Genomic DNA, 14702 nt, shown 5'->3' on the forward strand with positions numbered 1-14702 from the left:
TCTGTAGTGAATTTCATGAGCTGAGTGGTAAGGGTGTTAAAAGATGTGGCTTTATTACACGATCTATGGACATTGTTCCTCAAAGACACAAAATGTTATTGATGCCAAAAGAAAATGTAGAACTCAGCACCCTACAGAATCAGACTTAAAGGGCCAAATTCGTATTTCCTCTTTACTTCAAAGGGAACCTACCTGTGAATTTCAGAGGAGAATATTACACTGTCTGCAGTCAGTTTGCAAATAGATATTCTTTCAGTAGGAATGTATAAAAAAATCTCACTGGATAACTGCATTCAAAAGAAAGTGGTGCTATGTTTGTTCTTGCTAAGTTTATATGCCCTATCACCTCCACCCTGGCTGACGTCAAACCCAAAGGACCTCATAGAATATCTGGCTATGATAGAGGGCTACTGCCATTCTTTTATTTTTTTCCTGTACCTTTCATTAAAAGCTAATTCTACAAGAGAGCATAACGGACTGGTGGCCTAGAACTGAATCTAATACATCTAATACATAACCTATATTCTAGAGCTTCAAAGATTGAAGCTTCAAAGACACGCTGTCTGCTGCTGCTGCAGTGCCAGAAGCAGTAGGACAGTAGAACTTGAGCACCATAGTAGTATTTCTCTTTTATGTTTATTGGCTTATGTCCTTTTTTAGGCATTATGTAATTCTCTGCAATGAGGCAGCATCGATGCAGACATAGGAACTGGGAATGAAGAGTCAAACTATGTGCTGATGCTGAGGTTAAAAGGTAGCACCACAACACATGTAAAAGAACCTGAGCAGGCTTTACTCTAGCTTCTTCAAATGCCAAAGAAAAATGAAGTCCCAAGTTAAAGATGAAGAGCTAAGATTTTAGCTTACACTGTCCAGGCTTTCCAAAGCCTCTCTGTAGCTTCTCAAGCAGCTAATCCTACTGTAGTCAATGCGGCTGTGGTTTGCCTATTGTTAATACATTAAACAGGTACTCTAAAGCTAGTTTTTGAGTCCTGAAAGTGTCACAGTTATACCTTTGTTTGCAGTAGAGAGATAGCCGAAGCTTCTGATCTTGATTCTGATGCTGACTGGCTCTAATCACCTGAAAAAGTCTCAGTGCCTTCTTTCACCACATCACTGAGGAGATATGGTTTGCTGTCATTAGAGATCCACTTTAGATGTAAATATTAAATTATCATTATTTGTATTCCTCTGGAATTTCCATTTAAACATTTCTAAATCAGTGATGTTTCTGAAGCGTTTGTCAAGACTTCCATAAAATAAGGCTGCTTTTATTTTAGAAACTGCAAACTGTAATGCAGGGACTTGCCTAAAAACACATGAAAGAGCAGTAAAGAAGAAATTAAGAAACCAGTTTCTTAACTGAGAGTCTTTAGTCCCAGGTTGTAAGCACTAGTGATATGTCTTTCTGGTGTTTGGAGTTCAATGCTGTTTCCTAAATAATAGTACTCAGTATAAATCCATGAATAAATAACATACTTAAACATGTTTTCCAGAATCATGTGAACTGTGTTATACAAATGAAGACTTATCCCTGCCATAAAAGCAGTAACAATTTAGTGCCTTCTATTCCTTTGCCTTCAATAGAAAATAAAAATAGGCTGAGGTACTCTGAATTTTTGTCAGTGAAATTCTGTCAGAGGTGAATGTTTCTAACTCCAGAAGAAGGCAGGAGGGACGGAGCACTGACATTCTGGACCACAGTCTGACCAACTCTACATTATAATTTTTCATACAAGCAAGCAGCCTTCTAATTGGAATTAGCTAATGACTTGAGAGAAATGAAATGAGCTTTAATGTAAAAAAAACCCTAGAGTAAATATTAGACACTGCTGTACAAAACCAAGAAGATGGATGCTTTAATACTTATTTAATTGATAATGAGACTAAGAGAAATATGTAAGAACCTACCTGTACAAGTTGGACAGATGCTGCATCCAGAATAGTCTGAAATCTTCTATATTTTTGCCCAATACTGATTGTTTAGATCATCATAGTTGTAAATGTCACATTAAACATATACAGGAGTTGCTTGGACTTTTGTTTCTTGGTTTTTCTCTTTCTTTCTTTCTTTCTTTCTTTCTTTCTTTCTTTCTTTCTTTCTTTCTTTCCTTCTTTCTTTCTTTCTTTCCTACTGTCTTCTCTCTTTCTTTCTCTCTCTCTTTCTTTCTCTTTCTTCCTTTCTCTCTTTCTACTGCTTTGTTTATATCTCGTAACTAAGCACCGTGTGGTCTGGCAAGTGGCTAAGCAAGTAAACAGTAAGGTTCCTTCTCTCGCTTGCAAGCCAAGCCTAGCAGCTCCTGGTTTGAAGTTGAGGGCAACGTCATATCTGCTGAGGCTGTTTACACTCCTTCCTTTTCTTTTTTTTCCTTTGGGTTTAGGTTTGGTTGGGGTTTTTTTGTTGGGTTTTTTTTGAGTTCACCCACCAGGTAATAAGAGTCAGCTTTTAGGAAGTGGCTCAATATAAATCTCTGGGTCCATCAACATATAAGAACTCAATTGGATTACCTGACGCACACAGGAGCATTAGACCTAAAGCCCTGTAGACTGATGTCACTTTCAGCCCCCTGCCAATCCAGAAAGAAGCAGTACACCAAAGCAGAGATTGATGGTCTAAGGGGGTGAGTGTGTCTTTTCTGAGCAGCATAATCCTTCAGACTCAATAAACAATGCGGATAAGATTTTGAACGGTCTGTCTGGCAAAGAAAAACAACTGAAAGAAGGGAATTTTATTGTTTTTTCAAAATTGCTCACTCTGAAAAATTCTGGTTAATTATTGCAGGGTGCAGCTGTGCTCAGAGCAGGGCAAAGGGAGTTTGTGGGATGCTGCAGGGCAACTGTGAGCTGGGCATAAGAAAGTTAAGAAAAAAAACCTTAGCAAATCAAAAGAAGGTTCTATTAGACTTATTCAATAAGCTCTTACATTAATTGTTCTTCCATTCTTCTCAGCTCTGTTTCTCTTAGCATTCTATTTTATTCCTTCTGTCTTCAAAACAGCTTTCTTCTAGTTTGAGCTAAATAGAAGTCTTTCTGCCTCCAAAAAGTCTGAATTCATTCATTTACTTCCAAGTGTTAAAAAAAAAAGGAAGACATTGTAAAAATGTATGTTATGTATTGCAATGGCAAATACCTCCTTTTATGATAGTTAGTATTCAGATAGAGCAGACAGCATTTTATTTTTAAAGAAGACCCTCAAAAATTGCATGACACAACAGAAAATATGATATCATACAAAAGGCCAAAAGCTACAACAAGAAAATATTCATATCAGGCAATCATCTCTTTTGCTGTCCATGTCTATGATAAGAAGATTATTTTACCATCAGAAGCTGAAATCATCATTACCCTAGATTCTCATACAGTTTGATTTATCAGCTGACATTCAGCCATGTTCTTCTTTATGTCTTTTCCTTCCTTGGTCTGTAAGACTGTCTCCACTCCTGATTCTTGTCCTCCGTAAGTGCTCTTCTGGGAAGGAGTTGGAGGATCCTTCACTTTTTCCCTCCAGCTTTGTATAAGCATTCCACAAAGCTGCATTTGTTTACTCTTTCTCCATATAACTTGTCCCTAAGCAATGTGATTTGCAAATGCAATTTCAGCTACAGCTTTTATGCCAATTCCTCACAGATGTCTCCACTGTTGATTTCTCTCTTCATGTCTGAATGAAAACCTTGGATTGTCTCTCTTTGCCTAACTTGATGCAACTAGTCATTTAAGTTCAACATGGCCAAAAAAACCCCCTCTTATATCCATATTTCACACTCCTTTTTCCTTTCTTAGTCATTGTGAATGATGCCACTGTTATCCCTAGCCCATACCCTGGGTTTCACGTTCAGTTTGGTCTTCTTCCTAGGTCAACCTTTCCCCTGTATCTGGATCTTGACATGTACTTTTAAATAAAATTTACAAGCTATGGTCTTCTTTATCTATCTTTGAACAAAATTTATTCAGGCTTTCATCATCTCAATTGCTGCAAATCCCTCTCTTCTGACACTGACAAATGCAACATTGCCTTACCCAAAATGTCACTGAAAACATCCATTTCACTGAATTTCTCACACTGGGCACATCACCCATCTTTTTGTATCCCTTCTCTGGTCCCCTTTCTTTATAGCAGCAAAATAAACCTATTTCTTTCTAAATTTGGTCTTGGTCCACAAGTCATAAATCTCATCTGAAGGGCAGTCTGCCAGGAATGCAGGCAGGAATAAAACTATGTAGAAAAGTCTCACATCTGAGATGTCTCAAACAGAGTATTTTGGAATCAGCAAACCGACATTTGGTGATAAATCTTACCAACTGTGCAATAAAGGCTGTTTGTTGACCCTTCTCCTGTGATCCCTGGGACTGATACTGCTCTTCATTTTTTGGATTCATGGATCCAAATACCAACAGATCAGCAAAAGGCTGTTGATGATAAAAAGAAACTCTGAGTATTGATGCACCTCAGGATGTATTCAGCTTGATTGTCCAATACAGTCACACTAGCAGGAGAAAAGCAACACAGAAGTTTGTGGCTGTTCCTTCCCCAGGTAATGAGTGGGGAGGAGATAGGAAGTTATTTATAGTGGTGCATTTGTAGCTACCAGATTTGATTTAAGTAGATGTGTGTATAATGCTGTTGTGGAGTTAATAGGGTGTGTGGCTTGTTGAATCATTTTGCTAGAAATAATGTGTTGTGTGAATATGCTCCCATTAAATCAGGTAGAAATGTTGATTTGTTTAACTAATCAAACTTCCTAAATATTTTATGCTCCATTGCTTTGAGAAAAGACTTGATCATTCTTCTCATGAAAACATGGGCCCAAAGCAACCCTGTGGTGGTTCTGTTGGTGTAAGCAATGGTTCCAGATTTGTGAAATCAAATTCTCACCTGTGGATCCTTTTCTATTCTAAACAGTCATTGAAAACAGCCATTTTAGAAAATTATTCATGTCATATTGGTCTGAACCAAAGTAGTATTTCAGACTCATAAACTCAAAACAGACAGTGTGAGAGCTTCAGTTGCATTCATTCTATTTACCTATTGAACCCTTACTGTGTACAGATTAACATCTATGTAATTGTGGCAAAGTTTATGTAACTAGATCACTATGAAAGAAGGTTAACAAGATGAAAGACTATTTATCCCAGTGAAGGAACTGCTAGATGGAGGCTTAGGATCTCCCTTATGTTCCATCCAGCTTTCTGAGAACTGGCAAGGGTTAGAATCCAATTATTCTCTGACATTAATGCTTTTTCATCCCACAGAAGCTGAAGTGTGGGAAGCTCTTAACGTTTACATAAAGGTGAGGATTATTATTTACTTCTCAGCTGACAGTGGTACAAGCAGGCTGTCAAAACTACAACCACAGGTCAGGTGTGGGCTTGCTGTTAAACAGAGAAGACTCACAGTGCTTCTGTTAAGTTTTAACTGGTTTTAGTTCAGAGTCCCATGAAGTGGATCTTAAACTGCTTGAGCTGTCAGAGCTAAATGGAGATCACTTGAGCTTTCAAAAAAATCAGGGAATCTCCCTTTTTGTTTTAAGTCTGCTCAAGTCATATAACACGACCTAACTGCTTCTTCTGATAGTGAAGTTCCGTGCATCATCCCTATGCCCAGTATACATACACATTAAAATTTTATTTCCATGATGGTTTCTAAGCAGATTGGAATTGGTCCAGTCATCTATATTTAGCTTAGCAAAGTAATATAGGGATGGGAGTCTATGCTCTTGTTCCGGTCTTTGCTGTCAGGGGTATTTCACAGCAGTATCTTCATGGGAATCAGTTCTGATTTGTGTAGCCCCGATCTCAGTTTTGAAGAAAAAGAGGCCCATATGTAAGCAAGATGGAAATAAAGGGTCTATGTAAGGAAATTTATTTCAAATTAATAGCTTAAAAAACATATCTGAACAGCCTGTTTCCCTTTAAGAAGTAATTCCTAAGTTAATTTAAAAAAACCCACTAAACTGAGAGTGGAGGTGTTTTGGGGTTTGTTTTTAAGTTTGTGTTTGAAGGGAGCAGGAAGGCAGCATAACTCTTACGTGCCACTGGTGACAGTAACCGGTTTTCCTTATGAACAATAGTTGGCAAAGGCTGGATCAAACCCCTGGGAGTTTCTAAATTTTTAGAAAGTTCTATGAATGGATGAGACCCAATTAAAATATCACTTGTAATACAATCTGTTTAATTTGCTTTTGCTTATTACACTGCTTTTGCGATGTGATGTGAGGCTGAGGCAATAAAACATGATTAGACAAGTAGCTCAAGTTTGTGATACCTGATTGCAGCTCTGCTGATCCCACAAGTAATTCAATGAGAGGCAGTATTCCTATGATACATCCTCCAATGCATCTTTCTAGGATACAAGAAAAGAGTGTGTGAAGCAAGTAATTCATAATATAAAGTACAAACTGGCACTGTTTAATGCCAAATGCTCTCAGACTGTAATGGAGTTACTCTCTAAATAAGAACTGTAAGTTCAGGCTATTAATCTGATGAAAGAAAGAGTGAAACTTCTTTTAAGGTTTCTGGAATATGGTGATGGAATTCCATGTTTACACTCCATATATAGTTTCATTAAAAATAGCCATTTCACCCAGCAATGACATGGATGCTGGTTGTAAGGAAAAAAAATCCTTTCTCTCTTGGAAAAGAGTTTTTATATTTGGTTTGTTCTTGGCCACCACAATGACACCTGCATACGTTCAGATATACTTGTGTATATCAGATTAACACTTTACTTATATAATGAAAATAATTTTTCTCTACAATAGCTGAAGTGTTCAAAATATATCTTCATTTCAAAATCCTAAAATGAATGTAGATAAGTGGTCACAGGGTGGTGGGAATCATTTCCTATTGCAATTATCCTACTTATCCTGCCTAGTGTAGTTTACTTAGTGCTAAATCATGGTATTGTGCAGTATAAGCATAACACACACTATTAATTATCTTAAAAACGTTTTGGTCGGTTCATAATAAAATACCAAGTCAAAAGAGATAAAGCTAAGTTGTCTATATTCCTCTACCTGACATTTAGCTCACAGCCCCCACATTTAGTTGTTTTTCAAAACTACATTCAGAAGTTATTAGGTTTTGTATTGGAATCATTATATGGAATGCTAGATTCAACTAGCATTTAGACAGGATGTCAGATATTTACTGTTGACCAATTTAATTTGAAATGCAGTCATCTTCTAGCTCTTTTCAGAGATTATGTATGACACATTATCTAACATGGCAGAGGTGTTAGCATTTAGGAGTTGAAATTACAAAGCCCTGACAAGGTAAGTCAGGGTTAAGTCTTTAAGTCTCTTTTTTAACCAGAAAGATGCATTGAGCAAGTACAGGGCTGAAGAACATTGAATGCTGGTTGGAGAGAACGTAACTGAAAGTTTGCCTTCAGTATTCCCTGAGTTCAGCGCCAGAGTCATCAGTGGTGTTGTTCAGTCTAAGGTCACTATATTTTGGTCATCTTTGAATGGTCCCATGCATCGTTCAGAAACCATGAACAGAGGATGGTACAAGGGCTTTTCCAACTATGATCACCTTCTAATGACAAGGGAGAAACAGCTGATATACAAGTCCCTATTGTTCTGAATCCTGGAAATGCCTTTTGCTCTGGAATTATTCTTAGAAAGCCAAATACAAAGTCTTCATTGATAAGGGTGCAGGAGGGGAGATCAGGCATGTCAGTATGTAATTTAGAAAGACAGGAGTGGGGTACAGTTATAAAGTCGAAGTATGTTTGGCAGATTGCTGAACTAAACCCCACAGCTGAAAAGCCGCACACGTTTACAATCGGTTTTTCCCCAGTAAAGAAACCACAACAACTTGGTTGTGACTTAGGTAGAATATATTGCCACAATCCAGCCCAATGAACCCACTGTCTAATGTTGTCCTCAGATAATGCCAAACCCCAAGAACTTTTCCTAAATTTGCCTATGCAAAGTTTCGATTGAGTACTAGTATAAATAAAGAACACCCTATGCTGTGTTAATATCAGCGTATAGAAATATGAGGCATGTGATACCATAAACACTGTTTTCTAATAGTTAAACTACACGTCTCTCTACAAAAAATTTCCGATTGGCTGAGTATGTCTAATGTTTGTACATACTTTGCTGCCTATTTACTCGGTATACCTATTAATATAAATTGGCTGTACATGGAATTACGGCAGTTCAGAAAGAACTTTTCAGGATTAGCAAAGAAGGGGTTAATAGAATTAATGACATTTCAGAGAACACAGTTTCTTGACTAGACATACAGAAATGTCATTTTTGCTGAGCTTCAGTATCCCTTCGCCGTGAACGTGGCCCTACCTTCACGTTCACATTTATAACCTGTGGCATGGTGCCCCACGGTGGCTGCTTGCCTTCTGCTACATTTGCTCAAGCCAGCAAGAGCTCAATTCATTTTGGTTACTACTAAAAAAAAATATTTACCCCAGTTCATGAGTATTTGCTAATAGTCAGAATGCAAGTGTAAAACAACATTTGGCAACTACTGCCTGTTTCTAGTTTCATTCAAAGAGGGAATACAGGTCCGTCCAGCTAGTTACTTGAAGTTGATTTCATACTGCTTTTCAAGACATAATTAATTAAAAAATCTAGCTGTTACAATGTTTCTTTTATTAGGTTCTTTTTTATCTGTTTCATTATTAAAATGAAACATTTTAACATCAGCTGTATTTATTAACAATTAGAATGTGTGATTCTTGGCTCACTCTTCTTTGTACACTTTTTTAGGCTGTAATATGTCAATTAATTTGGATTTTGGTTGTAATTAGTTTCTAGCAAATTTCCACCTCACTTTCTTAGGTGACATGCAGCTTCTGTGCCACAACCAATGGTAAAAAAATGTTTAAGAAAAGATATTATTACCAAACTGCTTTGTTTATTTCATGTAAACATTTGTATCACTTCTGGAATTTTCTAATCTGTTGCAAAGTTTGGGTTTTCTTTTCACATATATCTCCCTTAGCAAACAATATTTATCAACCTGTTTTCGTAAGAGGACATGGATGTTGATCCTGGCTGTGACTTAGCGTGGAAAAACTGGGCCCCCGAGTACCCACAATTCCTGTTGATCTCTTCTTGATGAAATAATTAGTGAGGTGAGAGGAGGTTTTGTTAATTTGGTTAATTTCCAGAAGGCAGCTTTCACTGCTGCAAGGTACCTAGGTGCCTATGTGATGATGATCTATAAACATCTAAAATAAGTAAGTGATAGAATTACAGTGGCTGCATCTTTACAAAGGTGGCTCAGCCTGAGAAGTCCCATGAAATTCAATTTTTGCAATACAATCTGTTGAAGATTGCTTAAGAAAAGAAAGGTTAGGTTGTCCATTCCTGCAAAGAATTTTTTTTAAATACATAACTAAACAATTTTTAAAAAATCAGTACATGCAGTTCTTTGTTTGTCTAAATGTTGATAGCTTGTAGTTACAACACATGCCTAGAATATCTGGTTTCGATTTTCAGCTTTTCTAAAAATGACTGTAGGCATAATCAGACATTTACTTGAAAAACAGCTATTGTGGTTTAAGCAGTTACCACCTTGTATCTGTTCACTATGGTCCCACACAGCTGAAGCGTATTGAGTTACTATGTGTATTATGCTAATCCATTCTGGTGCAAAAAAAAATCTTTATTCTTTACTATGGATGTTTTGTGGGCAAAAATGACTACTCCATATATCTGTTATTTTATGTTATAGTTTCTAATTTTCAACATTTTGATTTTTGTACATCAAAATTCGGGTCAGATACTCAGATACATTGCCTAGACTCCAAAGATTTCAGCCTGAATTGTTTGCTTTGCAGTTTATAAATATCAGTATTTTAAAACCGTGTTTACTACCAAGAGTGTGGTAATTGATAAGAACTTAATGAAAATACTAAAAAATTACAAAACTACATTTTTAATGTAATTTCATGACTGCTGAATCCAGATGTTTTAATATGATGTTCATAAACATACTTGTATACTAATGTATGGGAGTGAGAAAGCTTACAGTATTTTGACATAATTCAGATTTTACTGGCACTTTTTTTATCAAAACAGTTATTAAACACTCAACAACTGCTTTTTTTAAAGAAGCAGTCCAAATCCAAGACTAATGCTACGTGGACACCGAAACTGAGGAGGTAAGAGAATGACTAACAATTACATGTAAGCAGAAGATGATTTTCATGCTCCAGATTGTTCATGAACTTCATTTTGGAGTTTCCATTATTAAATAAAACTGCTCATCAGATTCTCCTTATATATAACATTTCATGTTTATTTTGGAAAGGAAAATTCAAGTTCTGAGGTTGGTGATTCCTATTATTTTGCCAAACTGACCCTTATCAGCTTTCAGACTTTCTCATGGGCCACCATGCACCTTTATTGTCAAACCTGTTGCCGAAAATCCTGTCAAGTTATGTCGTCCTGTGGCCTCCGCAGGGCCACATTCTGAGAGCCCTTGCGGCAAAGACCTTGGCCCCTGCCAGGTTGCCACACCTCCTTGTGTAGTCTTCTCTGTTTATATTGTTCTGCAAAACCTTTTTTCCCCTTCTGCTACTGATCCTCTATGAACAAATATGAATCTCCTGTATGCTTGCCTAGATGTTCTGTTGTAACGCATCCATACTCGCTCTCTACTGTGTCCTTCTAATCTGTTAAGAGGTCCAGAGAAAAATGCTGGGTTTGTTGAAGTCCGTGGCAAAATACCTGTTTACTTTCATGGATATCAGGACTTTAGTTTCGTATTTTCTTGGGTATCAGTCAGGACAATCCAGAAAACAGTTTCCACCCAGACATATCCAATATATGAGTATAGCCATTATGCTTGTAAGAAAACACTTCTCCAAAGCAGTTTCGAAAACACTACTATAGTGATGCTCAATGACATTCTCAAAGTTTTATTTTCTTCTGTAGGGACTTGGCTTTGAAAAATTGATTATACACACAATCAGAGAAACCTTTGTCCTTACTTAGAGAGGTATTATTTCAATGCCTTGCAAATTTTGCATAGTGTACGGGAACTTTACAGCCTGTCTATCATACGATCTTTATTTTTTAAACCATTATACTGGTAAGTAGCAAATTTATCGTATGAAATTCTTATCTTCTTTTCACAGTTTTCCTTCATAAAATCTACATATTTTGGAGCACCTATTAAAACATATAATGCTCCTTCATCATGCTTTGCAACACCACCAATCTGATCTTTTTGTGTAAATTCTGCATCATTATTTGTGTTGCTTATCAGCTCTACATGCAAGATGGCAATAGATGCTGATGGTGTACAAGGTTGTGAGGACTAGTTTTAAAAAGTTACTTAGAAATACATCTCTGTTTAAAAGCGTCAACTTTGTAAACGATAAAATCTTAATGAGAATTTGATTATGCCCTGAAAAAGAAATGAAACAAATCTGGATCCTAAGCAAAAACACCATGTTATGCTTAAAAGGGACTGTTGTCTTCTTCGCTTGCAAATCTCAATGCAGTCTTACTTTAGACACGATGATTAGGAACAGTAACTCTCCCAAAAAGATTAGGAGTAACATCAGTGATCTGTAAGGCCAGGGGTCTTGTTGCAAATAACTGACCTGGCTGAACACGATGTCACCCCTCCTGTTTCTTGCTGTGCAGAGGATAACCAGAGGTTAACACTGCCGGTCTATTTGCCAATAGAAAGAAACACCTGAAGGTGCCATGACTTTCATCAGCCAAGATCAGCATGGCTAGTCTAATCTGCTGGTGAAGATGAATATGACCTACCCAGATTAAATTTTACCTGCAGTGTATTTTGGGGATTCATATTGCCCCTTCTGCCAGCTGAGCTTTGCCTTTGGCACACATAAACATGGAGGGGAATGCCATGTCTGGCTGTGATCTAACGTACTGCAACCAGAAAAAGCCTCAAAGCCAAAAACTGGCTAATTCAGCTCTGGGGCTATCCCACAAAAATTACCAGAGTTGAGGTGTGAAGTGTGTCTTAGAAACACACTTAGAGCCCAGTGGCACCTAAAGAGGACTGGGGATGGAGTCTGAGCAATAGTTTTGTTTTGTTTTTTTGTTTAGATATAAAAGAAACATCATATAGCTGTCTGTGGGGATCTGTAAAAGAACACTTCCAACATATGGAGTGAAAATGGGCTTGTTTAAATTAAGTGAGAATTTTAAGGACAGAGACTGCAGAGATGTCACTAAAATGGGCATATGAGTAGTATATGGACAGCTTAATGGAGTTGAAGCTTTTAACACCGAGACAGTGGGCAAAACCAGCATATTCTGAAGCACCAACTTTAATAAGTAAAAATCCATGCTTATTACAGATGGATAAAAGCTGCTAGCAACAACAATCTCAATATAATATTTGGCATCTTCAAATGTGGCATAGGCCACTCAAATATTTGACAATGAATTAAATATGCAATGTCCATTTTTACAGCGCCCTGTGCCTAACTGGCAGATTTTATATATTTTTAACTACTGCTCATAAGGCCTTTTTTGTACTGTGTAGTAAAAATATACAAAGGCTTGCTTCAACCATATTGACATGGCTTCAAGGCGCTGAGGGGCCTTCTTTCATCTCTAAGCAGGGACATTCCTGGGAGAAAAAGAAAAAAAAAGAAAAAAAAGATGGTGATATACCAAACAAAATATTGAAAAACCAAGGATAGAGTACTCATGCCAGGTGCCAAGAGCCAAAGGCAATGGTAATAAATAACTCAAAATCCCACAAAGAGGCACCGAAGATTTAGAGGAAAAACAGTGCCAAAACAGATACAGAACAAGAAAATGTTACAACGCTCCAGACACCCAATGATGAGATGAAGCGCTGCCATGCCAGGCATGCAACGGGAAGCCCGGAGCTGCCAAGGCCGTGAAAGATTTCTAGGAGCAGCAGAAAAATTGATGCCAGAGTGCGACGGTTGGGTGCCAAAGCACTGGCGGAAAGCATGAAGGCAAAGACCTGAAAAATGCAATATTTTTATGAAAGGCCCAGCAGGAAGGGAGGCCTGGCTAAGGGGCGTAATTCAGGAAAGGGACTGCTCCAAGGGAAAGGGTGCGGAGGAGCCAGAGCGATGCTGGTGCCAAGCAGGGGTGCACGGCCCCGCGGGCAGCCGGGGCCCTGCTGCCTCCGCAGGGACCAGGCCGGGGCCGGGGGGGGACCCGCCACGGCGGCGGCGCCGCGGCCCTCGGGCGAGGCAAGGCTGCGGGGAAGGACAGCGCGGGCGCGGGGCCGAGGGCAGCGGCAGCGCGGAGCCCGGGGGTCGGGGCGGGGCGAGCGGAGGGGGCGGGCAGCCGCAGCCGCGGCGGGCGGGCGGAGCGCGGTGCGTGTGCGCGGCCCGGCCCCGGCTCATTACTCAGCGGCCGAGGCAGGAGGCGGTGGCGGCGGGAGACGGTGAGCGCGGCGCCGGGGGGCTGCGGCCCCGCTGGAGGGGCGGTCGGCGGTGCGGGGAGCGGGGCCGACCCGGAGCGGGGCGGGGTGCGGTACGGCGCGGGTGCGCGGCCGCGCCGCGGGGGCCCGGCCCGGCCCGGCCCCGGCCGCTTTGTTTACGTTTCGGTGAGGCAGCGGGCGGGGAGGGAGCCGGGGGCGGCCCGTGCCCTGGCTCGGAGATTGGCGGTGGTGCGGGGCTCTCCGGTCCGGTGACCTTCCATGTCTGCCCGGGGCTGGAGGTGTCTCGGTGGATAATGGCGGGGGCCTCTTTGTTGGTGTGGCAGGAGGCTCGGCGCGGGGCTCCTCCTCCTCCTCCTGGGAGCGGGGGCACCCGGGCCGGCCGGGCTGGCGTCTCTTTCCAGTCCGGGCGCCCGCTCGGCCTTCGGGGAAGGAAGGGTCAGTGGTCGAGGAGGTGGGAATGCCGCCCTGCGAGTGAGTGAGCCACCTCTGTGGTCAACTTCCATGACCTTGCTCTTAAAAATGCCTCTTAAAGCAAGAAATACTTCTCTGGGATAATGTAGCTGCTCCAGATATAGGGGCCTGGGGGGGTCCGGCACTGTATTTGATTATTTTGCCTTTTTAATTCTTACATTTCTTGCAAAAAGAGTGAGCTGTCTTTTTGCAGAATTTCTTTTCCTCTTTGGTTTCTGTGGTGTTAACAGCATCCAGTTTTACTCCCAAAGCCTGTTTCTTTACGCCTTTTTGTCTAGAGTGGTTCCATCAGTGAAGTTTGACCTGAGCACTGCTGATAATCTACCAGTAAAAATCCCACTTGATTCTTTATATCTGCTCCCGCCCCTCCCCAGCAGCAATAATGGTTTTGAGCGTATAGCATGTTTTTGAGTTTTGATATTGTACAGATCAGGCTTGCTGAAGCCTTCAGACAATTGAAAAATTCTACATGCTTTGGCCTATCTGATAATAGAAACACAAAAGGTGTTATGCTTGTCTGGAGAAGGAAAGTATTACTTGCCCTAGGGCATGTGCATGTGGAATTGAGCAAGCTTACTCTTGGCAGCTGGGTTTTACTTACAGGTGTGGAGGCTTAACCAGTGATGGTCTCTCAGGTCATATGAGACCTGGTCTCACTTCTAGGGCAGAACAGTATATGACATGCATCTTTATGTATTTGCAGGTATATCAGTGCATTAGATAACTTGGAAATTGTTTAAACTGTTAACATGAAGAGAAACTGGGCCAAACCTAGTTAAGGATACTGTTAAAGTGAGTTCACTGACTGACTTGAGCATTCCTTATATATAATGAAGGCAAACTCTTAA

General features: G+C 40.0%; 1 protein-coding gene across 3 annotated transcripts in view; it reads left to right on the forward strand.

Moving 5' to 3' along the window:
* The first annotated feature begins 13355 nt into the window (after nucleotides 1-13355).
* The window catches only part of MAPK8 (mitogen-activated protein kinase 8), a 47328-nt gene continuing 45981 nt past the window's right edge, over nucleotides 13356-14702 (forward strand). For all 3 annotated transcript variants that reach the window (XM_059821512.1, XM_059821513.1, XM_059821515.1), the window contains exon 1: nucleotides 13356-13386. The gene's annotated coding sequence lies outside the window, so the exon portion shown is untranslated. The remainder of the gene's footprint in view (nucleotides 13387-14702) is intronic.

The sequence above is a fragment of the Gavia stellata genome, chromosome 9 (genome assembly GCF_030936135.1).
Source record: "Gavia stellata isolate bGavSte3 chromosome 9, bGavSte3.hap2, whole genome shotgun sequence".
NCBI lineage: Eukaryota > Metazoa > Chordata > Aves > Gaviiformes > Gaviidae > Gavia > Gavia stellata.